A 23,646-nucleotide genomic window follows, 5' to 3' on the forward strand; every position below is an offset into this window, starting at 1 on the left:
AAATAATGTTGAACTGTAATTTTTTTAATTTTTTTTCCCTCTTTTGTGTCTCACAAATAGCATAGAAGCTGTTCCTGTTTAAATAAGCAGTGTAACTGAATGATTGAAAAACATTTGGCAAAAAAAAAAGAAAAAAAAAAGAAAAAAGAAATAATACTATAACAAAGTAGTGTTTCTATATGGGGTATGAGGACCATTCTTTGTTTTCTGTCTCATAGCTTGCTTCCTGAGGTATTTCTTGTGATAAGAAGGAAGGGAGGGGAGGGGAGAGGAGGGGAGGGGAGGGGCAGGGGAGGGGAGGGGAGGGGAGGGGAGGGGAGGGGAGGGGAGGGGAGGGGAGGGGAGGGGAGGGGAGGGGAGGGGAGGGGAGGGGAGGGGAGGGGAGGGGAGGGGAGGGGAGAAGAAAAAAAGCATTGTTGCATAGATGCATTCTAGTGAATATTATTACTGTCATTACTAATCAAATCCTACAGGCTTTGTACAGACCCAACATAACAGGCTTTTCAGGCTGGTCTTGACTTGCTTTGTATGAAGATTTAATCCTAGCAGGCAGTTCAGCACCATACAGACACTTGCTCATCCTCCCCAGGTGAGAATTAAAGTGTAAGATCTCGTGCACACAGATAAACACAGTTAACTAAGCAGAGTAAAAGCTATGCGCACAAGCAAAACAAGAAATTCCTTGTCTGCTTCCTATTGGCAGGCAGGTGTTTAGCCACTCAAAGGAAAACAGGGCTTATCATGCATTACAATTTCTTAGGATGATATTTCCTGGCCTGCTGTCTGTCCATGGAATCCAGCTATCTAAAAGGGGGCAACGAATCCTAGTGCAGGAGCTAATGGGGCATATCAAAGGAGCTTTAAACTAACTATAACGGAGGAAGTGGGCAAAACAGGGCTCAGCAGAGATGAGCTTAGGGGAATGACGCTTGAGTTGAGGGTGAGGCAGATGACTTGGCTGAAGTGTATCTACACCAATGCACACATCATGGGCAACAAGCAGGAGGAGTTGGAAGCGATTGTGCATCAGGCTAACTATGCTATTACCAAAACACTATTTAACCACTCTCATGACTGGAGTTCTGCGATAGATGGTTACAAGCTTTTCAGAAGAGACAGACAAGAAAGGAAGGGTGGTGGTGTAACCCTTTTTATTAAAGACTGTTTTGATGTTTTGGGGTTGGGAATGATAAAGTCGAGTGTCTGGAAATAAGGACCAGAGTGAAGGCTTGTATGGATGACATCATAGCAGGGGTCTGTTATAGACCACTTAATCAGGATGAATTATTCATGACCTAGATGAAGAGATTGAGTGTACCCTCATTAAGTTTGCAGATGGCAGCAAGTTGGGAGCTGGTGTTGATCTGCCTATGCATAGGGAGGCCCTTCAGAGGGATCTGGATAGGCTGGATCACTGGGCTGAGGTGGATTCAACAAGGTCAAGTGCCAGGTTCTGCACTTTGGCCAAAATAACGCCATGCAGCACTATAAGCTAAGGGATGAGTGGGGATGAGTGGCTGGATGACTGTGAAGAGGAAAGGGACCTGGGGGTACTGGTTGATGCTTGGCTGAACATGAGCCAACAGTGGCCAGGTGGCCAAGAGAGCCAATGGCATCCTGGCCTATATAAGAAATAGTGTGGCCAGCAGGTGCAGAGAAGAAATCATCCCCCCATACTCAGCACTGGTGAGGCCGCACCTCAACTACTGTATTCAGTTTTGGGCTCCTCATTACAAGAAAGACACCGAGGCCCTGGAACATATTCAAAGACGGGCAACAAAACTGGTGAGGGATCTGGAGCACAAGTCTTATGAGGAGTGGCTGAGGGAGCTGGGATTGTTTAGCCTGAAGAGAAGGAGGCTCAGGGGAGATCTCATTACACTCCACAACTTCCTGAAAAGAGGCTGTATTGAACAGGGGTTTGGAATGTGTCACCTTGGCCTGATCTTTGAGGGATGAGCTGGAAGCCAAGTGATTACCTCATGAGCTTGAACTGAAGTTCTGTGTATGCCTTCCACGGTCAACTCTCATCAATTGTGAGATTTTGAGTTAGACACACAATAAATAATTCTTGCCTCCACGTGCAAAATGTATTCCATTTTTGCCAAAATGAGGATTTTGAGTCTAACACATTATGTTAAATTCACTAACCTTTTCCTAGAAGCATTTTGGTAAAATTATTCTAGGAAGATTTAGCCTGAGGCAGAAAGCTGACATAAAACTTTGACCTAAACAGCATGTTACTCATAGCTTTTGTTCCTCAGAACAAGTCTTTACAGTGAAATTTCAGGTCAACCTCTGAAACAAGTAGCTTCATATAGTACAAAGTGCATATAGGCAAAACCAAATATATCTTTTTTTCTTGCAGATAATACTGAAGAGTGATAGAATTTATCCAGTTGTGCAAGAGAATTGTTATATACATATGTATATGTATATTTAAAAAATGAATAAAGGAAGATAAATATTACTGTAAGGAGTGTATACATTCTGGCTCTGGTAGAATTATTTAATAATGATTTTTATTTATAAATTAAATATACATTTATTTATTTCTATACACAGAAACCCACTTTTGTTCTATTGCATGACATTAATATACACCTATCCAACAACAGTGTTTTGAAGTATTTTGAAATGTCTGATAGAATACCTAGCACTGTCTTTCCCTGTAAAATACGAAAGAATCATGAATTATAAGGCTAGTTTGATATAAAGGAATGCTTTTAACAACTGTCTTAAACAAACAAACAAATAAACAAACAAAACAATGTAGTTAAGAGAATAAAGATAAATAGAATTTAGTATTTGAATTCATTATCTGTCATGCTTCTACGCAAAATTCATTAGACTTCTTTCTCTTATTAAGAACTATTCCAGTTAGCGCACACTTTTCTCCTTAAGAAATACATAGGTTGCAACAGCCAGAGCTGAGCAGACAATGAACTGATTAACCAAGTCACAACATAATCAGTAGGTTGCAAATAGATCCCATCCATAATACATGATGGAGTTACATTTCTTGCCTAAAAGAATGGATATTGTTCCTAAATATGAAGAACTAATTGATATTGAGATAAGGCTGTTTTGCTGTTGCAAAAAATACTCACCTTCAAGACCCTGAATAGTTTATTTTTGAGATTGATGTCTTAGTTTTAACTAGGACAGAAATGTTTTTCTTCAGAATGTCTTGTACAATGGCAATGTTTTAATTTGAAGAGAAGAGTGATGTTGATAAAGCACAGATGTTTTTAGTTGTTGCTGAGCAGTGTTGTATAGAGCCAAGGCCGTTCAGTTTTCTCAGTTCCTGCTAATGGAGGTTTTGGAGGGTGTGGGGTGGTTGTAAGGATCTGGGCGGGGACAGCATCAGTGTCCTGACTTCAACTAAACAAAAGGATATTCCGTAGTGTATGACATCAAATGGAAGGAGAGTTTTGAAGGAGGCGATACTTTGTTTTATTCCTTTCCATTGACTCAAGGAAGAGCTGGGCATCAGTCAGTGAGTAGCACACATTTCTATCTTAACACACAAGTACTTATTTTTTCAGTTTTCTCCCCCATTTCACTGAGAAGGGGGTGAATGGGTGAACAACTGTGTAGTGCTTAGCCACCTGCTGGGTTAAGCCACAACAGAGATTTGAGAATGCCTCATGTGCCTTTCCTCCTCACAAAAAATAAAATATGCACACACACACAAATTGTGAAAGCATATTAAATTGTTTTGTTCATTATATTTTTAACTGTAGTAATAATTTAGATGTTTAAATAAAATAGGCTGATGATAGAATCACAGAATGGCTTTATTGGAAGGGACTTTAAAGATCATCTAATTCAAACTTCCTGTCCTAGGATGGACAGGGACACCTCCCAATAGACCAGATTGCTGAAAGTCCCATCCAGCCTAGTCTTGAACTGTTCTAGGGATAGGACATCAGCAGACTTTCTGGGCAACCTGTTTTTGTGCTTAACCGCCCTCATACTAAGAATTATCTTCCTAATACCTAATCTAAACCCTAGCTCTTTTAGTTTAAACCATTACCTTTTCTCCCATCACTACATTCACTTTTAAAAAGTCCCTCCCCATCTTTTATGTAGGACCTCTTAAGGCCCTGGAAAGCTACTGCGGGGTCTCCCGTGGCCCTTCTCTTCTCCACATTGAACGTACCCAGCTCTTTCAACCTGTCTTTATGGGAGAGGATCTCTAGCACCCTGAAAATCCTCATGGCTTTTCTCTGGACTCAATCCAACAGGTCCATGTTTTTCTTATAGTGGGGAATTCTAGAACTGATTGCAATACTGCAGGTGGGATCTTGTGAGAACAGAACTGAGGGAGAAATTCACCTCACTGCTGGTCAACTGTGATATTGTGTTCAGTCCTGGAGTTTCCAACACTATAAAGACATGGACCCAACAAACTTCATCTTGAGGACAGCCACAGAAATGAACAGGGACAAGAAGCATCTCTCATGCAAATTAAGTCTGAGAGTGCTGGCCCAGAGGAGAAAAGGTCATTGGGAGAACTTGCTGTGGCATTTCAATGCTAATGAAAAAAGATGAAGAAAGATGGATAAAGACTTTCCAGCAGAGCCTTGTGACAGAATAAGTAAAACAGTTTAAAACAGAAAGATTTATATTAAATAGGTTGGTGAGACATTGAAGCAGGTTGCCTGGAGATGTCATGGATGTCATACCAGTAGAAGCGTTCAAAGTCAGGCTGAAATGGATTTGAGCAACTTGATCTAGTGAAAGATGTCCCTGTATGTGGTGCTGGGATTTGGACTAAATGATCTTTGAGGCCCCTTGTACCTCAAACAATTCTAAGATTTTACAAGTTTATGATTTTACAAAAATAATTGATGATGTTCTGCAAAGTGGTCCAGTGTCAGCAAATCTTTGCTGTAAAGGCCATTCTACCTGAAAATAAAATCATGCCTTTGCCCCATTCCTTTTTTTCTGTAGCCGTAGAATGTGTCACCTCCAAGGAAGTTAATATTATTTTCATGTCTAGAAGTGTGAAGGTCATGAAGAGTACTTCACTCCATGAATAAAAATGAAATTTCTACCTTTATATAACAAAGACTTAGTCTCTTTCATTCTTAAATGTAGGTGATATTCAGTGATGTGCAACAGGAGTCTTTCATGGATACTTGGTCTTACATTTGTGACAGCATGGTCAGTGAAGTATTAGCTATGGCTCTATCCTCTCAAAGTTAACTTTCTAAGCTGCTTATTGGAGAGGAAAATCCAGGCAGTAACCAGTAGAAGACTTCTTTTCTGATTCTGAATAGCTATATAGCTAAAAGGCAAATAATTGAGAAACCAGGATGAACAGTACCATTTTATCACCCTCCAGCACCCATTAAGAAAAGTCATGATTTGATGTAAGATGATATATGACAGGACTTAGAAAGCCTTTTTTAGTGCAGATGTGAAAAAAGAGAAACTGATGGACAGTGCTTCGGATGATTCCCTGTGGTCTAGTCATTTTTGTGTGAAAGATAAGTGGTGTTACTGGGCTTCTACATTTACTTGATTCAAACACAATAGGGAAAGGAAAATTGCCCCAAGATTTATATGCTGAAGATTTAGCTCAGATCCACAGAACAACTTAGGGATGAAAGGATAGTTCTGTTCAACTCTCTTTTATGATAAGGGCAAATTTTGTATGCTCTACATTATTTTTAACAATACTTTTAAGCTGGTTTCAAATAGTAAAGAATTCAGAGGATAACAGGGATGTATTAAAAATGTGTAAATAAAATATTTAGTAATGTTGCAGAAAAAACATTTAGATACAGGATGCAATATGTTGCTTTCGAGTCACTCTGGAAAATAAGGTGGTGGTAGTAAATCTTTATTACAGGACACTATTAACTCCAAATGAGATATATTCTTAATTTTTCATCATCTGCTTTGGAAATGAACTAATGGGTCTTTTTATTTCCATAGAACATGTTTTATTCAAAATTTCCTTTGCATGTATAAAAGTGAGGAGTATGATTAAACATGTATGCAATAGAAGCAAGAAATGAAGAATTCAAAGGAGAACCATGGGGAGATTTGATTGGCCTGAGCACTTCACAAGCATTTCTGTTGGGTACCGTAGGTACTCATTTGGATTAGAAAAGTTTATGACTACAATGACTTTTTATTCCCCATGAAACTTTCTTTTTGTCTTAGTCACTCTTTTCTTGTATCTCTAATGATATCGTTCAAAGGAAAGCCACAAATCTTTCACTCAGTAAGTTACAAAAAGAGCAGTATTTCAAACTTTGAAATATTAACTAAAGGAAGGCATAAGAAATAGAAGGTGACCACTTTGCTCTCTTTAGTGACTAACTAACTATGTCAAAGTTTGTTATTCTAGTTATCTCAAAGACTTGTTCCAAAGAATTTTTTGAAGCTTGAGTATTTTGGAACTAAGAAAAGTTATACAGAGCCTACAAGCCTACAATTGAAGTATAGAGAGATTAAAATATAGCTATCAGGATATAAATTATCAACTAGATTCCCAATTTAGATATTTTTCATTGTTGTTGCTATATTACCCAAGGTGGAAACCACCAGATTTGGAAATCTAAATGTTTAGCAAACATTTCTTTGCACATACATCGAGCTACAATAGAACTAATACAAAGAGCAGCCTTATAATAAAAGCTTCTAGACCATATTCAAACAGCTCCAGTCTAAGACAATGGATTATGCACTGTGTTTAAATTTTCTGTTTTCACTGTACTTGTACCAGTTTTTCAGAGTCTAGTACTACTTACCTCCCAACCCCTGAATTGATGCAATCAAATTCCAAGATATGAGTTTATTACCCCTGAAACTTCCAGTAAAGAGCCTATTCTGAAAGTCTTGCTAGGAGAAAAAGGAAACAAACAATGAATATCACAGAACGACAGGGGTTGGAAGGAACCTCTAGAGATCATCAGTCCAAACCCCCTGCCAAAGCAGGTTCCCTACACCACGTTGCACAGGTAGGCATCCAGGTGGGTCTTGAATATCTCCAGAGAAGGAGACTCCACCACCTCCCTGGGCAGCCTGTTCCAGTGCTCCATCATCCTCACTGTAAAGAAGTTCTTGCACACATATGTGCGGAACTTCCTATGCTGAAGTTTCAGCCCATTACCCCTAGTGTGCATCACCTCCATGCACACTAAACCATGTCCCTAAGTGCCAGATCTATCTTTTCTTTGAAAATCTCTAAGGACAGTTATTCTGCCACCTTCCTGGACAGCCTGTTGCAATGCCTCATCACTTTTCTGAGAATATTTTTTTTCCTACTATCCAATCTAAACCTTCCCTGGTGAAACTTAAGGCCATTACTTCTTATCCTAATGCTTGTTATCTGGGAAAAGAGGTCAGCCCCCACATCTCTACAATCTACTCTCAGGTAGCTGTAGAGAGTGATAAGGTCTCCTTATTACTAAGGCCTTCCTCTAGTCTGAACAATCCCTCACTTCCTCTCCTCATGAGATTTGTGCTTCAGACACTTCATCAGCTTTGCTGCCCCCTTTTTTTGGACATGCTCCAGTAGAAAAAGAAGGAAAGAGAGATTATAGTATTCTTATTTTTCATTGTTTGAATGAAACAGAAATTGATTATAACATCCGAGTTAAAATCACAGTCTTAACATAATGTTTGTATGTGTAAGAATATTATATGCAATGTATGCAACAGAGCTGGATAATTCATCATCACCATGGAATACAGTGGAACACATGGGAATAAACTTTTACTTAGACTCTTGTCATGTGTTAAGCGAAAATCTACCTGTGCCCATGACAGGGGGGCAGCTGGCCCGCAGGGCTGCTAGCCCAAAAAGAAAAAGGGAAAAGGGAAAAGAAAACAGCAGCAATGATCTAATGAGGCACACTTATTTACTAAATACTATACCGAAGTACAGGATAACACAATATAATACAATATAGTTGAAATTAATGCTAATGAATCAAGCAAAATAGGAGAGAGAGTGAGTCCCAAAACCAAGAGGCCTACAGTAAGCTCTAGGCGAAATGGCTGTAATGCTCCCCCTTGCTCCGAGGATTCAAGAGAACGAGTCCAGCCCCGGAGTGAGATTATATAGTGTCCTTGTTCTGTGACTTATCCCTGACCGTGACGTCCTCTGGGATATGCAGTCTTCTTCTGTGAGCTGAACATTCGGTAAATTATCTATACTTTACATGATGTTTTGATGTGGAATACTGATAGCAAAATTACAAAACCATGACAACTTTCAGCTAAAATCTGAGTGAGCCAACACTGTGAATGTGATGTTCTGACTATTTAAGACTATAATCTGGGCTGCATGAACTATTATTGTATTTCACCTTGATAATCCTTATAAACCTAAGCTTTCATAGTCAGAATGCAAAAATAAAAATAATAGAATATTTTTACAATTTACAGGCTAAAACGTCATAAAATATGGTAATATTTCCCTCACTGAACACTAAAGCTATTGTGGACCTCAGAGGTATTTTTGTATTTCAGCTGCAGCGTGTAATATTGGTGACATTTTTAGAGGTTTAATTAAAGAATACTTATCATAGCAGAATTCCATAGGAAGTGTTGGATGACAAAACCCAAGTGTTGTAGAATTAATTGCACCACTTATGTGTACCTGAAACAAGTGGAATGCTTGAACCCAAAGAAATAACTCATTAATCTTCAACCAGCTGTACTGTGTTGGGTGAATCACTTCTGTATTCACTTCAAGTTATCCAGAAAAAATGCTAAGGTCTTTTATTTTCAGTAAGAAAGATAACTATGCAGCTCACTTACATATTTTCTACACATGTTTACAACTGTAAAATTTGTCTGAGTTTATTCATTAAAGCTCACGGAACATAACTTTTAAATTACATTTTTCCTTGTTAATTTCATATTTAAAATAACAAAAACAAACAAACAAAAAAAAACCCCTTTACTTTCTCCTTCCCTGTTTGTAAATTTGTGTTTATCAACAAGAAAGAGTATTTAAAGACGGGAAGGAGTTGTTAAATGAGCACTATGGCAAGAACTTTAAAAAAGACCACACAATTTAATATTAGCTGATGGGTTAATGGGTTGAATGGTACCCATTGGACCTCCTGGAGGATTACTAAGTATGTTTTTCAGTCAGTATTTCAATAGAGAGATATAATAGCTTTTCTAGAGAATGCCTGATCACAATTAGTAGTACTCCGGTTTTTCTTAATTTATTTATCATTGTGAGTTACAAAACACTTTTCTTCAGTAAATGGATAGTAGTCTAAGAAGCTATTTTATAATAGCCTAGGAATTGCCTAGCTAAAGTTTTCTACTGAAGTTTTATGCATTTTGCTTTTCTGTTTTACAATCTCTCATCATCAATAATCACTAATGATATTTGACATTGACCCAGTGATGTTACAGCTGAGTTCAAATTGAAAGATAAAAATGAAACAAGTTACCAACAGTTCAATAATTATTCACGATATGAAATAATGTCTTTGCATTGCTCAAAAATTTAAAACCTAACTCCTTGTAACCATAGTTATAGTTACTGTCATTATCAGTTAGTTTTAATAAGATCCTAAGTCCCACCTGTGACAAGGTTTTTGAAGTCCTTCATGAAGTTAAATTTTTAAAAAGCCACTGAAAATTTTGTCTTTATAGTTGTGACATCTTAACAGACTTGATCTTCTGAAATTATGAAATTAAAACGAAAGCAGAATTTGGCCTTTGAAGGACCACAGCTGATACCAGAAATGAAGTACTAAATATCAAACTACTTTTGAAAGTTCCCATTCAGAAAGTAAGCGCTCAGCCTTAAATAACTTGGCCACACATTGAAAACTGTTGGAACAATAAATTTAACAAGGGATGAACAGTACAGATGAAAAAAAGAAAGACATATATGTAATTAAAATACTTATTTTCTTGGTTCAAGGAGCAAGAAACAAAACACAATCAGCAGATACTTACTGTTTAGATTTGAGGGAAGAGTATATATAACGTAAAGCAAACTGTATAGTTGGAGCTGCTCAGCACTTCCTCTCATGTTCATTTACTGATCAGACCAACTTGGAGCAAAGCAATATATTTATTGTTGATCTGATCATTTCTATGGCTAACTTTTTAGGACAACTTTGATATTCTTTTTCTGCCACCAGTAAAGGATCAGCCAAAGTAGAACTGACATACTGACTAAGCACATGAAAAGTCATCAAAAAGGGAAGTTTCAAGTGAAAAACTGCCACCCCACATAATACAATGCTAACACCTGAGCTCCTTTCTTTTAAGGAAAAATATTTTAATTATTTGCATGGCAATACTAGCTGTCAAATAGTCTTTTTCACCTTGCCTAGGAAAAGTGATCCACTAAAATATTCTGCTTTTTTTTTTTTTCTTTTTTGCTTTTTTTTTCTTTTTCCCCCTAATAGAATGCTAGTATTATTTTTATATAATAATAATAATAATAATAATAATAATTAATAATAATAATTAATAATAATAATAATAAACACCCCACAAAAACAACAACAAAATCCCAAACATGTAATGGCTTCTTCATGCTTGAACTTTTTCTTTTAAAGTATATAATGTCAGTTCACTATGTGAATTTGAATCTGGATAGGGAAAGATACACAAGAATAAATGGTTCACTGTTTTAGCTCACTCACAGTAAACTGGAAATACTGTCCACGTGTAAGAGTGAATATTTATTGTGAAAATATAAAACTTTGTATGCAGTTAATAGCTCTGAACACTGAAGTAACCTGAAATGCATCCTACAACGTTTATAAATGAAACCTTGGCAAAATGATATAAAGCTTTAACAGTAACTGAAAAAAAGAATTGTAGCTTCAGTTTTGAGAGGCATTGCTGAGGCGAAGCTTTCTTTGTTTGCAAATGTTTCCTTTCACCCTAAGATAACATATAATCACTAACAGAAAATACTTACATTTAATACCATCTTTTTAATAGTCACAGTAAAAAACAAACAAAAAACCACACACACAAAAAAATAAAAAAGCCCCATATCTTTGACATGATTGGGTATCTGTTGTTATTTTTTTTAATTATTGTTTATTTAATGATGTTGAATAATAATAAATTTAACTGACTGAAATTGAAAATACACATTTGAAACATATTTCTGCTGTATCTTAAGTTTAAATACATTTCAAGTTAGATTGCAGCATGTAGATAGTAGTGTCTAAACATAATAGATCAGAGCACAAGTGTCAAAAAACAAAAAGACCACAACCTGAAGTTAAATCTGACAGTTATTTAGGCATTCTTATTTGAAAGCTTTGCTTACAATATTAATTGGAGGATCTCATCGTAGAATCACTCAGGTTAGAAAATACCTTAAAGATCATTGAGTCCAACCACAACGTAATCATACTACCCTAACCAACAACCCTCCACTAAATCATGTCCCTGAGCTCCATATCCAAATGGTTTTTAAACACACCCAGGGATGGTGACTCAACCACCTCCCTAGGGAGCCTATTCCAGTACTTAACAACCCTTTCCATAAAGAAATGTTTACTAATATCCAACCTAAACTTACCCTGGCACAACTTAAGGACATTTCCCCTTGTCCTGTCACCTGTGTGACCAGTGAGAAAAGACCAACCCAATTCTCCCTTTAAGCACCTCTCTGATATTGGAAGAGAGCAATAAGGTCTCCCCTCAACCTCCTTTTCCCCAGATTAAACAGAACCAGTTCCCTCAACTTCTCCTCAGAGAGCATATTCTCCATGTACTCTTGCCTTTCTTTGGACCCACTCCAGCACCTCACTGTCCTTTCCATACTGAGGTAAACGTATCTTCTTCTACTGAGGTAAATGTTATCTTTCTCAATGATAAATACAATATAAATATTCTTTCAAAACTCATGACAAAGCTCCAAAAATGTTCATAGTGCAGAATAGTATTTTCATGCAGGAAAACAGAGCTCATCTCTTTACAGTTTTTTAGAAGACAAACACTTTGATCTTCCCCCTTTTTAAAAGTCTTTAACCCAGTTTTATTGCTGAGCTTGAGTCCTGTTTTCAGCCAAAAAAACAAGCAAACAAACAAACAAAACAACAACAACAACAACAAAAAACAAACTAGTAGCACAGTTATATCTTGGTTGTTTCTGACTGTGCGGTGATGGGAGCACAACTGGGGCCATACAGCAGGAGGTGGGTTGGAGCCAGGCCAGGTGATCTGAGTTATTGGTGTTGTGAATGGCCAGCTGTTATTCTGAACCATGAAAGGCTACAGAGCCAAGTAGAAGTTAGCCAGCAAACAGCAGTTGCTGCTCAGGAGTTGGTTTGTGTTGGTTGCTGGGAAATAATGTTGGCAGTGCATCAGTTGAAGGGCAGTTGTATTTATTGCTGTGTGGTGGTTGATAAGTAGCTGCATTGTGTCTATATATCACAGTATCTCAGTCTTGTGCGGGCTGGAAGGGACCTTAGAGATCATCGAGTCCAACCCCCAGCATTCAAGCCCCTGTGTAGCAGAGCGGCCCTTCTACCACTTGCGCCACAGGGGGGATTTGAACCCTGGGCCCTCCGGTGTTGCAATGCGGCATTCCTACCACTGTGCCACCAGGGCACACTATATAAATAGTTATTATTGTATTTTTCTTTACATTTTCCTCTTCTGACTTAATAAATAGCTTTTTATTTCAACTCCCATGTTCTATTTTGTTTCTATTACTTTCACTCTTCCACCCAGGGAAATGACCATGTGGTGTTGTAGAGGAAATGCCAAGTCATGGCTCAAAGCACTAACTGAGCAAGTACACCTATAATTGCAATGCACCTGTGTGACCAGAAGGTGTATGGAGTTAAGATCTACCCTTCCCTAAGCCTCATTTAAGAGTTGGTAGGGGAGGAAAGGCTTTCTGCATACCTGAAATATTCTGAAGGTAAGCAACTTTTTTTTCCTTGTTTCTGTATCTGTGTTTGTTGTGCTTTCTTTTGTGTTAGAGGTGTTCAGCTGTTTGATGATCATAAGAGCATAGTATCATATGATCTGGGATATCCATTTGGCCATTTTGGGTACTTCCTACTCCTCTCTAGGAAGGGCAGTAGGAGGAAGAGGGAAGTCCTTGACTCTGTGTGCTGTGCTCAGCAACAATAAAAGCGTTAGTGTACATCACTAATGTTTTCATCAAAAATCCAGAAAAAATTATCATATGAACCTCTACAGAGAAAAAAACTTCTGTCTCAGCCAAAATCACGACACCACTGAAGTTTACAGGGTTTTAACTTCTATTTATTTGCTGTCTTTCTGTGAGTAGCCGAAGTTTACTTCTGTCTTTTTAGGAAATTGCTGTCTATTTTCTCTTCCAAGTGTCTTTACTTAGCAACTTGTAGACGCTAATTATACAGTTTGTGTTCATCATAATACTTTAATGAATGTTGTTGCTTATAGACTTATTTAAAGTGGAAATTTTTGTTGATTGGGAAGGGTAATATTTGTGTCACATCATTTTCAGATCAGCTTATGTATTGAGATTAGATTTAGAAAGCAATAATGAATTAAAAGTATGACTTCTGGCAGCCACCCATAGGATCACACATTTTCAATTCTCTGAACTTGTGATAGAAGATAAGCAAAAATAAAACAAAAACTGTTAGGTGACATACAATAAAAGCACTAGTTGAATATGTTCATTGTCTCTCAGATTCTCCTCAGATCTGCTTTCCATTACGTTCTGAGAAATATGCTGTTCAACTACAGGCTTCTGTACAGATGGGCATCAGTTCTATGCTTTGAGCACTAGTAATTTAAATCTGTATATCTTTGATATTGGTTCTCTGGTAAGTCTCTTCCCTTTCAATTATAATACTGACTTTTCTCTATAGTTCCTTGCAATACATTGTTATGTTATTGCTATGATTATTCATTGATAAGAACAGTGCAATGCACTTTTCTACCTTTGTGTAGCTGATTGGAAGCCTCTGACTTGCAGCATTTTTTCTTTTTTGTCTTTTTCATTTTCAACAAGAACAAATAGAGAATTTTACTATCCTAGCATCTACTTCTACTAGCGCATAAGAAAAGTGACTTTCAGTAGTATTTAAATAGTCATATTCTTCACTTTTTATGATCATCTGCAGTGTTAATCACAGTAAGAGGGCATCTGGTAACTGGATGATGAGCAGGTGCTTAAGGCAAGCCATTGCCAACATGGAAAAGTATAGCTATTTTTAGATTTTATTTTTATATTTTTCTGGAGAACATTTGTTCTTGGTTAAAATTTCAGACTAATGTGATAGCACCTGTCTCCTCCTCACTTACTTCCTCAGGAATGCATGTTGAGACTGAAAGGTTAGTAGATGGTGGATTAAAATGGAGATAGTTGGTGACATAAACTCATGTATGGATTCCTGCAATACTATCAAGAAACTGAAATGTGAGATAATTACTCTGAAACTAATCTTTTATTTTATGTCTCCAGACATCATCAGGAATTCATTAACCATCAAGCAGACCTAATTTGAGTTTCAGGAACAACTGAATACCAACCAGAAAGAATCTGGCCTTGATAGTTCCCTTCAATTTTGTTACACCTGCTCTGAGGATATCAAGGGATACACATTAATCTGCTTTTGCACAGAACCAGATGTTACCTTTTGTAGCAAGTCATTAAATTTCAGTGTGAGTATTCCAAATGCAAAATTATTTCTTCTATTGAATTCCACTTCCTTAGTCTTTTTAGAGGCTCTCTTGTTAATACTTATTTGTTTCAACTTCTTCTAAAAAAGCTTTTTTGATATTTTTATTTTGTTTTTTCTTTTGTGATTTAATTTGTAATTATAGTCACCAGCATATATGTAGAGGCATACAATCTAGACTTATTATATCTTTCTAACTTTTCTTGCTTAAAAATGATGTGTAGGTGGGCAGTATGCTTTTTCCCAGGAGTGTAAGGCATTCCTCATGTCATAACATCTCCACAGATTTAGTATTAAAAGAAGTTCAGTTTGAGCAAATGCTCCCTTCCTGTCCTACTCCCTTCTATTCTTTTTTGAAGCATGTGTGTAGAAGTAGTATTAGTCTTCTTTGGGAGGAGGGTGATACATGTCTGCTGTTTTTGTCTGTTTATTTTACTGTATGAACACTGCAAGCCTGTCCATTGATTTCTTTCTGTAAAGAGGGTGCACAAATTATTTCTCTTTTAATGTGGTGATTTAATTTATATAGCTGTGAAGATTACATTAGTTTGCATACTAGGCTGTTTATAATGGTCATATGATAACATTGGTATTTCAGCATCAATATATTTAATAGCTTTGATTTCTTCTCTTAACTCTTGAAGTTCTAGAATAATCCTTTCAGTTATTTTATGACCGAAATTTTATTTTCAGAATTCAAAGAGATGTTTTAATATTTTCCACTTATCAATTTAGGCATGTTTTCTCCACAGCAGAGGTAGCTATTGGCTTTAACTCAGTGTACAGAGTGTACAGAATAATGAGCAGATATCTAACAAATATATTATGCATAGTAGTACAGTAGCTTCAGCTATAGCGTGGACCTGTATACTAGTGAACATAAAACAATGTGTAAAACTGTGTTAGAGAATGCATTAAAATAGTACCAAGTGAATCCTACACTGAGGAAAAAGAAAGTGCTGCCGTTAAAATATCTCTTCTACTGATGAGAAACTTTGGTTGCTAATAACATTTTGAAAACATCACCCTTTCTTTTCTTCAGGATTACTGGTGGTGTTGATTGGGGCAGTAGACATAACACTCTAGGGAACTTTTTCTTTGGTTTTTAATTGTACTAATAATTTTTTTGCATTGATTGGCTGTTTTGGTTTGTGAATGTTAGTGTTATTGTGCCAGACTAATTATAATGTTTGTTATAGACTTAATATTATGTTGTAGTATGCTCCTGACTTACTGTAGGAGGTGTTTCCCCTTCCCCCTATTATAAAATGTGAATTGTAACATAGCCAGCAATCTCTCTGATGGATGCAGCCTTTCAGAGAACTTTATCAAGCTTGTACCTTAACTCCTGCACATATCAGTGGTCACTTGTAGGTGTTCCTAGTCAGTAAATATGACTTTTTGTGCTAGTTTGAATAACAGAGCTCATGAATCCATTAAGGATGGAGAATGTCACTTGTAATTTGTAAGGCAGTGTGCACACAGCAAATACGTGATTGGTTCATAGAAATGTTTTCTACACTGTCCTAAGTGTTGTTTTGCTTTAATTTGGAAGTAAGTTGGATAGTCAGTTTGTTTCATGTTTTCCGTGGCTACTGAGCATGTTGAGAACAGTATTCAGTTTTTTAAGTATCGATTTTGATTTTTGAGATCTGTGTGACAAATTTTACCATGACATATTGGAAAGGCTGTATAAAGACTGTAGTGTTAGCTAGTACTCCACCAAGACAAGCACTGCCTGTTTAGTTTTTGTCTTACCTACCACAGTCTGCCTTTTTTAGCCTGTTTAATGAACTGCAGAACTATCTTTCATTTATTTATTTATTTACTTATTTATTTATTTATTGGTATTCATCTTGGCATAAAGTTTCTAAATGCCTGTGTTAATAGAATGGATTAACAGAAGTAAAAGAGTGGAATTCTGGAAGCAGAATTAACAATCTGATTTGCTTTCTCCAAATGATGAGTGAGTGAGCACATATGCCACTGAAACAAATGAATGGAACTGTTGCAGCTAGGAGACTAATGCACTAAAGTAGTAAATGTGAATCCCTACTCTGAACCCTGAAGCATGCATTAGTGCTCTTTTCTTTGGAAGAAGCAAACAGAATAGCTTTAGAATATCTATCATTAGTCTGAACTAGATCACTTAGCATGTTTTTAATAATTAAATAACATGGTTTTACAGATAACATCCAAATAGTTAGTATGCAGTACAAGTCTTCACTTAATGTATGTGTTTTTATTTTATAGTGTACACTTCTAGTTAGAAGTAAAAATCCATATAGAAGCACAATCTGAAAGAAAAATCACCATACGCTGTAATGCACATATTGGATATGAAACAGATGGTCTACAGTCAAATAGAGAAAGTCTTGTGTGGTGAAATTCTAGGACAGCAAATTACAAATAACATATAAGCTCAGACCTACTTTTAAGATCCATTTTTGGAAATCCATTTTATTCGTTTGCTTATTTTATTAAGAGTGTCCATTATGCCTGTGCTATAAGCACTGCACTTTGGTAATAAGTTTTTATTGCTAATGCAGAAAATAACCAGAAAAACAACCTCTTCTATCTTGGGGGTGAATAAGCTACTGAGAATGTTTCTTACCTGTTCACTAGAAATACAACAGGAAGAAACAAAGTATGAGTTTAAAACTTGTTTCTCAAAATCTTTTTTTTTTCTTTAATTTTAAATTTGAAAAGGTATTTTTAAATCTAGAGGTATGTTAAATTTGACAGATACTTTAAATCTAATTATTACTATTGGAATGTTTCAGAGACTGGAGAACAGCAGTCCACGGTAGTCTGTGTTCTCACTCTAATAGGTCCAGTCAGTCAGATGAAAGCCTTCCATTATAAGCCTCTCCTGGAAGTGCTGTTATGTGAAAGATACTAGAGCTTTTGCAATTCTATGTCTGCAATAGCAGATGTATTATGTGCCTCCAGAAACTATACACAAAAAGAATTAGAGACTGTTTGTAAAACAAACACCTGTGGTGTTTGATCATCATAGAGTAAAACTTACTTTAAACCTGCCACTAACAGCACTTTGGCATATTTTATTAGTGAGTGTACAAAGGCCTCTTTGATTTATCAGAATACATTTTTCTTTTCAAGTGCTAGTACAAAAATATTCCAGCTGTTCTTCATTTTTGATATTACTTTTATGTCGAACAGTTTCTATTCTAATGGTTAAAAAATGAACTCAAAACAAACAAACAAACAAACAAACAAAAAACACCTGAATGATTAGTTTCTGGTATTTCATATCTAGGATTATAATCAAATGTCTTTGATGGAAGAATCTTATTCTCTTCAGATCAGATGTCTTTTAAGTCTACAGTATAATTTTCCATGACCAGAGTTTCTCATCAATAATAATGATGATTAAGAAGTAAGCAAATACACTCACTTTAATACATTATCAATTTATTTCCTATCCTCCTACTTGATTAGAGGATAAAACTTTCTGTTCATTCAGAAGCAGCTGAGAGAAGAGTAGAAAGTTATTTTACATGCTTCCATTTTTTTTTCACCTACAAATAAGAAATAAAACAGTTTATAAGCATATATTGAATATCTTTCCTTTTGAGTTTTGAATCAAGTACAAATTGTTGATAATTATCCACCTAGAACTATAAATGAATTAGTTTCACTAATTCTAAAGTAACAATTAGACATTAAGTGTGGAAACTATTCTCAGAAGCTTAGTTCTCTGTTAAGCTGCCTGCTGAATGACCTTGTATTAGAACTTAAAATATTAAAGATTCATACTGTAGTACCAGGAGTACAAAACAGTCATGTGTAGATCAAATGTAATTTATATCACCCTCTTTTTTCTATGGAAATAAATACTAAAACTAAGCTGTAAACTAGTTTTACTTCATTTAGACTTGTGAATAATTAACTACTTTTTTTTTTTTTTTTGTCAGAAATATATGCCTGCATGACTGATTGATTTCAATGTAAATGTGAATAGCATGCATATCTAAGAATCTTGCTCAATATGTGTCTTCAAGAATTTACTTCCCATATTTTTTCTATGCTATGAATATTTTTTTTATTTTTTTTATTTGAAACCTAGTGAAATGTCTTCTTCTGAGAGAAGCATGTGAATACTAGTGATTTTAATAGAGCTGCAGTGATAAAAGCAAAAGGTTAATTACCTCATGTTAAGTTCTTTACAACAGTGTGTATTACTCTAATATGCTACATAGCATTTATATTCAGACAGCATTAGTCCCTAAAACTAATGAAGGAAAATATATGTGTTATATATAGTAGATATGCTTAATTGTAAAGAACTGATCAACTAGCATCTACTGCCTTGTTAATTTTCAGTTCTGGAAATCTAATCAATTTGATGCCAGTGAAATTCTGTTAAAGAACAAAACATCTAGTACCTTATTTATTGCTCAGTCATCTTAACAGCTGACTTGTATAATAATTGTCTTTTATTCAGGTTTTTGTTTTACCCCAATTGTAACAAGAGTTGAGGAAAAGTCTATTCATCTCCTAAACATGAAAGTCCAACTTTATATTCTTTTTGGACCAGATGACTGCCAGAAATTTCTCCCAGTGTTAACCATTCTGCGATTCATATGTCTTAAAAGAAGGTTTGCCTGTAGGTGAATCAAGTGCGATGTCATGAACTTGTTTCTTAAATAAGTACAACAACATCAGCTTATTATATTTAGCTTATTCTCCTAACCTTGAACCATTATAATCCTGGTTATCTACTTTTTTTTTTTTTTTTTTTTTTTTTACACTGATACCTAAATAACATATTTACATATTTATTTAACCTTGACTTAAAATAAGTAAATTTTTAGCAGAGTCTCTGTGTCTTTAGGGTTGTTACACATACATTATAATGTGGAATTCAAGATATTGAGTTACTATATACTATATACAGGGATATAATAAGAATTTGTAAGTTTTTCATTTCAGAATTATTTTCCACAGATGGCATACAGTAGAAACATACGGAACATTAATAAACTGTCTTGTGTTGTCTTACAGAGGTTTCCAAAACAAAGACCTCTATTGAAGTAAATAGCCTTTTTGTCTTAGCTTATTCTACATAATAATTCTTTGTGAATAAAGGCTGTATTTGTTGAAGTATCAGTCAGTAAATGAGTGATCATGTAAGGGTTGCTCTGAAAGTAACGTCTCCTGTTTTATGTTGGCCCACAGTGTCAGATGAGGATGTTGGTGGTATGGCAGTAGAAGTTAAACTTTCCTGCCAATATTCCATTACAATTTATTGCTGTGTAGCAGATGGCAGCAGAGGGGCAATATAACAAAACTGTGTCTCACAGGGAAGTATGTCTGAAGCAGAGGGGTAGAATTTAATTTCTCCATGTGGAAAATATTGCACCCGCGGACATTCATAGGTGCTTGCTGAATGTTCATAGAGACCAAACTGGATGTGAGCGCAGTGAGATGGTGGGTGATTTGTTAAAGAAGGTCACGTCCACTGCTGCAGATTTTTGTATGGCATGCGGTCTTTTGCTCATGAAAACGCATAGCTAATCATGTAAGTATGTTATAAAAAGGGTGAGTTGTAGTGGAGAATTTGCCCTGCTAAATAGTGCAGTTGTGCTCTTTGTATTTGTTGTAGATTCCATGGAAAGAAATAAAAGGTGTTACTTCTGGGGTGAATTACATAACTTTCTGCTTTTTAAGTAAGAACAATTGGTTGTTGTTTTTTTGTTTTGTTTTGTTTTGTTTGTTTGTTTTGTTTTGTTTTTTCACATTTCTGTATTTTGGAAAAGATAAAATTGATTATAGTACATGCATAAAATCCATGCATAATTCTATCATCTGAAGATAGAATTAGTCTTCCATGTATCATTTGACAAGGAAGTGAGTTCAGTTAGAAACAAAGGCATAAGGAATTGTCAAATTGTCAACAAACTATTAGTGTTTATCAGTTTTGACTTTCTACTCTATTAGTTATAATGACATAACATGTATTTTTAATGTAATTTGCTGAAAATTCGAGAGCTCTTTTGCCTAGAGCTTAAGAATTTATTGGATAAATACCACTAACTTAGGTTTAAAACCTCTTAAAATACCACTCTTAGCAATGGCATTTTAGCTAGTGTTAAATCCTCCTGTAAATTGGTTCTAGGTCAGTCTAACAATAAACTCATCTTTCAGCTGATCTTCCTGCACATCTTCTACTGGATTTTGTTACACTTCTGTCATTAATAAAGAAAGTAAAATAAAAGAAAATGTAAATTTATCTTTCTACACATATCACTAAGTGGAAATATTTTCTTGAATGACATTTAAATACTATACAATTCTTTTATGTATAATGAATTGATATTATTCTTGAACTGAGAACATTACAAAAATCAGGTTTAGGATGATAGTGTAATTAGTACTGAAGAAAATGTATAAGTTGAACAGTTCAACTTGAGAGCCCACTTTCTTACTAATCTTAGCAGTATGACTTTGCAGAAAAAGGCTGTATTTAATGTAGATGATTGAATTCAACAGTTTACAAGTAATAGATTCAGTTAAAATTGCCCTTGATTATTAATCAGTTGTCTTAATGTGAGTATTTTTAATGTCTATTTTTATATTTCTGAAAATGTTTCATATGTTTTCCTGTATTATACAGTAATGATGTATACATAAGAAAAACATTTTCTGTGACAAATGCCTGCTAATCAAACATACTTAAATTTTACATATGAGTTGATTTTAAGTTTCAATATCACCAGATTCTGTCATGTTATTTTACCTCTCAACTGATGATGGACAACATGGGCATTTTTCTGTGATCTCTCTCTTACATTTCTGTATGCATACATGTTTGTAGATTTGTGTACCTGTATACACAAATATATAGAACTGCAAGTGAAATCAAATTTAGGATTAAACCTAAGCATTCAAATCTCATCTATATGACCAAACTAGCCCATCTGTCTTTAAGCTAAGGTAAGAAATACATTTAATGATAATTTTTTTTGTTATAACTGGATTTAAAACAAATTCTTAAGAAAGATATCAAGCTGAATATGATATGTTTTCTTTACTATTATATGTGGAAGTAAATTGTTACATGTGATGGTGTGGCTTTTATATCTTCTATTGAAATAAGTCATATAAATTTAAATATTATTAAATAATACTCCTGCATTTTATGAAGATGGTTGGTGAAGAAATTTCATGTCCTAAGTGGAAGAGGTGCTTGCTATGCCTCTTTTTCAGTTCCTTTTACTGTCTGGGTGGAATTAGTGAACACCAGGATCATGATGTCTAAAAGAAGAAAAGCAGATGAGAAAAGATAAATCATGTGACACAACAAATATTAATACTCAGCACTAACTGAAACAGCGTATCCTTTTTTTCCTGTGGTGTGTTTTGTTTGTTTGTTTTTTGTTCTAATATACTAGTGCTGCTGTTTTGATGCAGTTCTAGCTGTCAAAAAAAAAAAAAAAAAAAAAAAAAAAAGTGATCTGACTGGGATCAAAACTCAAAAGCACAGTGTACCAGCACTTCAGAGATCAGAGCTACAGTCAGTGGGATTTTGCTACCAGTTATTAGGGATGGTAAAGTGGAGAGAAGCAAAAGAGTGAAAGCTGATCTTTCTCACACTGAAATCAATAAGAGATTTGCCACTGACTTCAAAAGAAGTAGCAGCAGGGCAAAATGCACAGCCAAAGAGAAAGCACTCAGAAAGAGTATCTAGAAAGAAGAAAAGAACAACACGAGAAATTTTAGGAAGAGAAAAATGTTTGGAGAACAAATAAAAATATAAAATATATATATAAACTTGAGTTAGAAAAGATTTAATAGCTTGAAGTACCTCCTTATTCTGTTATAAATGTTATTTTCATCTCAGGAAAAAAAAAAAAGAAAAAAAAATGTTTCTTGAAATTTGTACTCAAATTTGCATGTAAGAGAACAGGAAGAATTCAGTACGTTCATCTTGGCTGCTGTTATTTTGAGCTCCAGGCAAGCTGCTTCATAGGCTCAAAGATCCCTTCCTCCAGAGCAGCCTGATCAGTTGTGGGGTTTTTTAATAATGTGTAGAGTAATATGTGAGTTGCACTAATTCTACCTGGGAAACTCTAAAAGTGGCAGTGAACAGTTGCTTCTGAAGCCATATATAATTTGAGCTTGTGTGCATACCCACAGAAAGTTTGTGTATTTGCTTATGATTTTTTTTTATTTTAGAATTAAATTCTAGATAATAGTGAGTTCATTTCATGTGTGCTGAGGTCAGGCTACAACCACATTTTGATGCATGGGTAACTTGGAGTTACTTTGATCTTGAGTTGTTTCCCACATGCTTTAAGGTGGAGGTTTTGCATAATGTTGTGTGTTAACCTGTGCATCCTTTTCCTTAGACTTATTTTCTTTCAGTGTGATCTGTTGTACAAAATAGTAGAGAAAACAAGTTAAAGGAGAATCAGATTCTGAATTTTCCCTGGATGCTCAATTTTTTCCATTTTTAAGCTTTAGTTGGGATTCTAAAGTGTGTATATTACTTAGATTTCTCTCATTAAAGGAGATGGAAAACTTCCAGAGAAAGGTTTCTCTAACAGATGAATAGATTATCTAACAGATAAAGATTACTAAAAATCTCAATGTTTTTTCATAACTTTTGGAAGAGTACTATTTCTTGCTGTTAATTTAGAAATCCCTGGTGACATATTTAGGATGAAGGAAAGACTTTGTAATGTGGAGTTCAGTAAAAGATTGCTTTACTTACGATATTTATCAATGATGATTAAGTATTAAAATTATATGTTACTCCAGAAAATCCAGTTCACTACCAATAAAGAAAGTATTTGAAATAAAAACTTTAATAAGCATTACTGAGATATATTTAAGAAATGCACTTATTCCCCAAATTGGAAGGAATATAATATATAATATATAACATACACAAAACTAGCACATTGACATATGTAGAAATGTAGAAAGCTATTTATTCTTGATAAGTAGGCTACATAAATAATGAAAA

At 35.2% G+C, this 23,646-nt stretch overlaps 1 long non-coding RNA gene across 1 annotated transcript in view; it reads left to right on the forward strand.

The window, feature by feature from the left end:
- The first annotated feature begins 453 nt into the window (after positions 1 to 453).
- The window catches only part of LOC146761130 (uncharacterized), a 28,482-nt gene continuing 5,289 nt past the window's right edge, over positions 454 to 23,646 (forward strand). Inside the window, exons 1-4 of the long non-coding RNA XR_014945470.1 lie at positions 454 to 589; positions 12,703 to 12,895; positions 13,658 to 13,793; positions 14,435 to 14,634. This is a non-coding gene — a long non-coding RNA (uncharacterized LOC146761130). The remainder of the gene's footprint in view (positions 590 to 12,702; positions 12,896 to 13,657; positions 13,794 to 14,434; positions 14,635 to 23,646) is intronic.

The sequence above is a fragment of the Coturnix japonica genome, chromosome 4 (genome assembly GCF_054131305.1).
Source record: "Coturnix japonica strain WE chromosome 4, WE-NBRP24, whole genome shotgun sequence".
In the NCBI taxonomy this organism is placed as follows: Eukaryota; Metazoa; Chordata; class Aves; order Galliformes; family Phasianidae; genus Coturnix; species Coturnix japonica.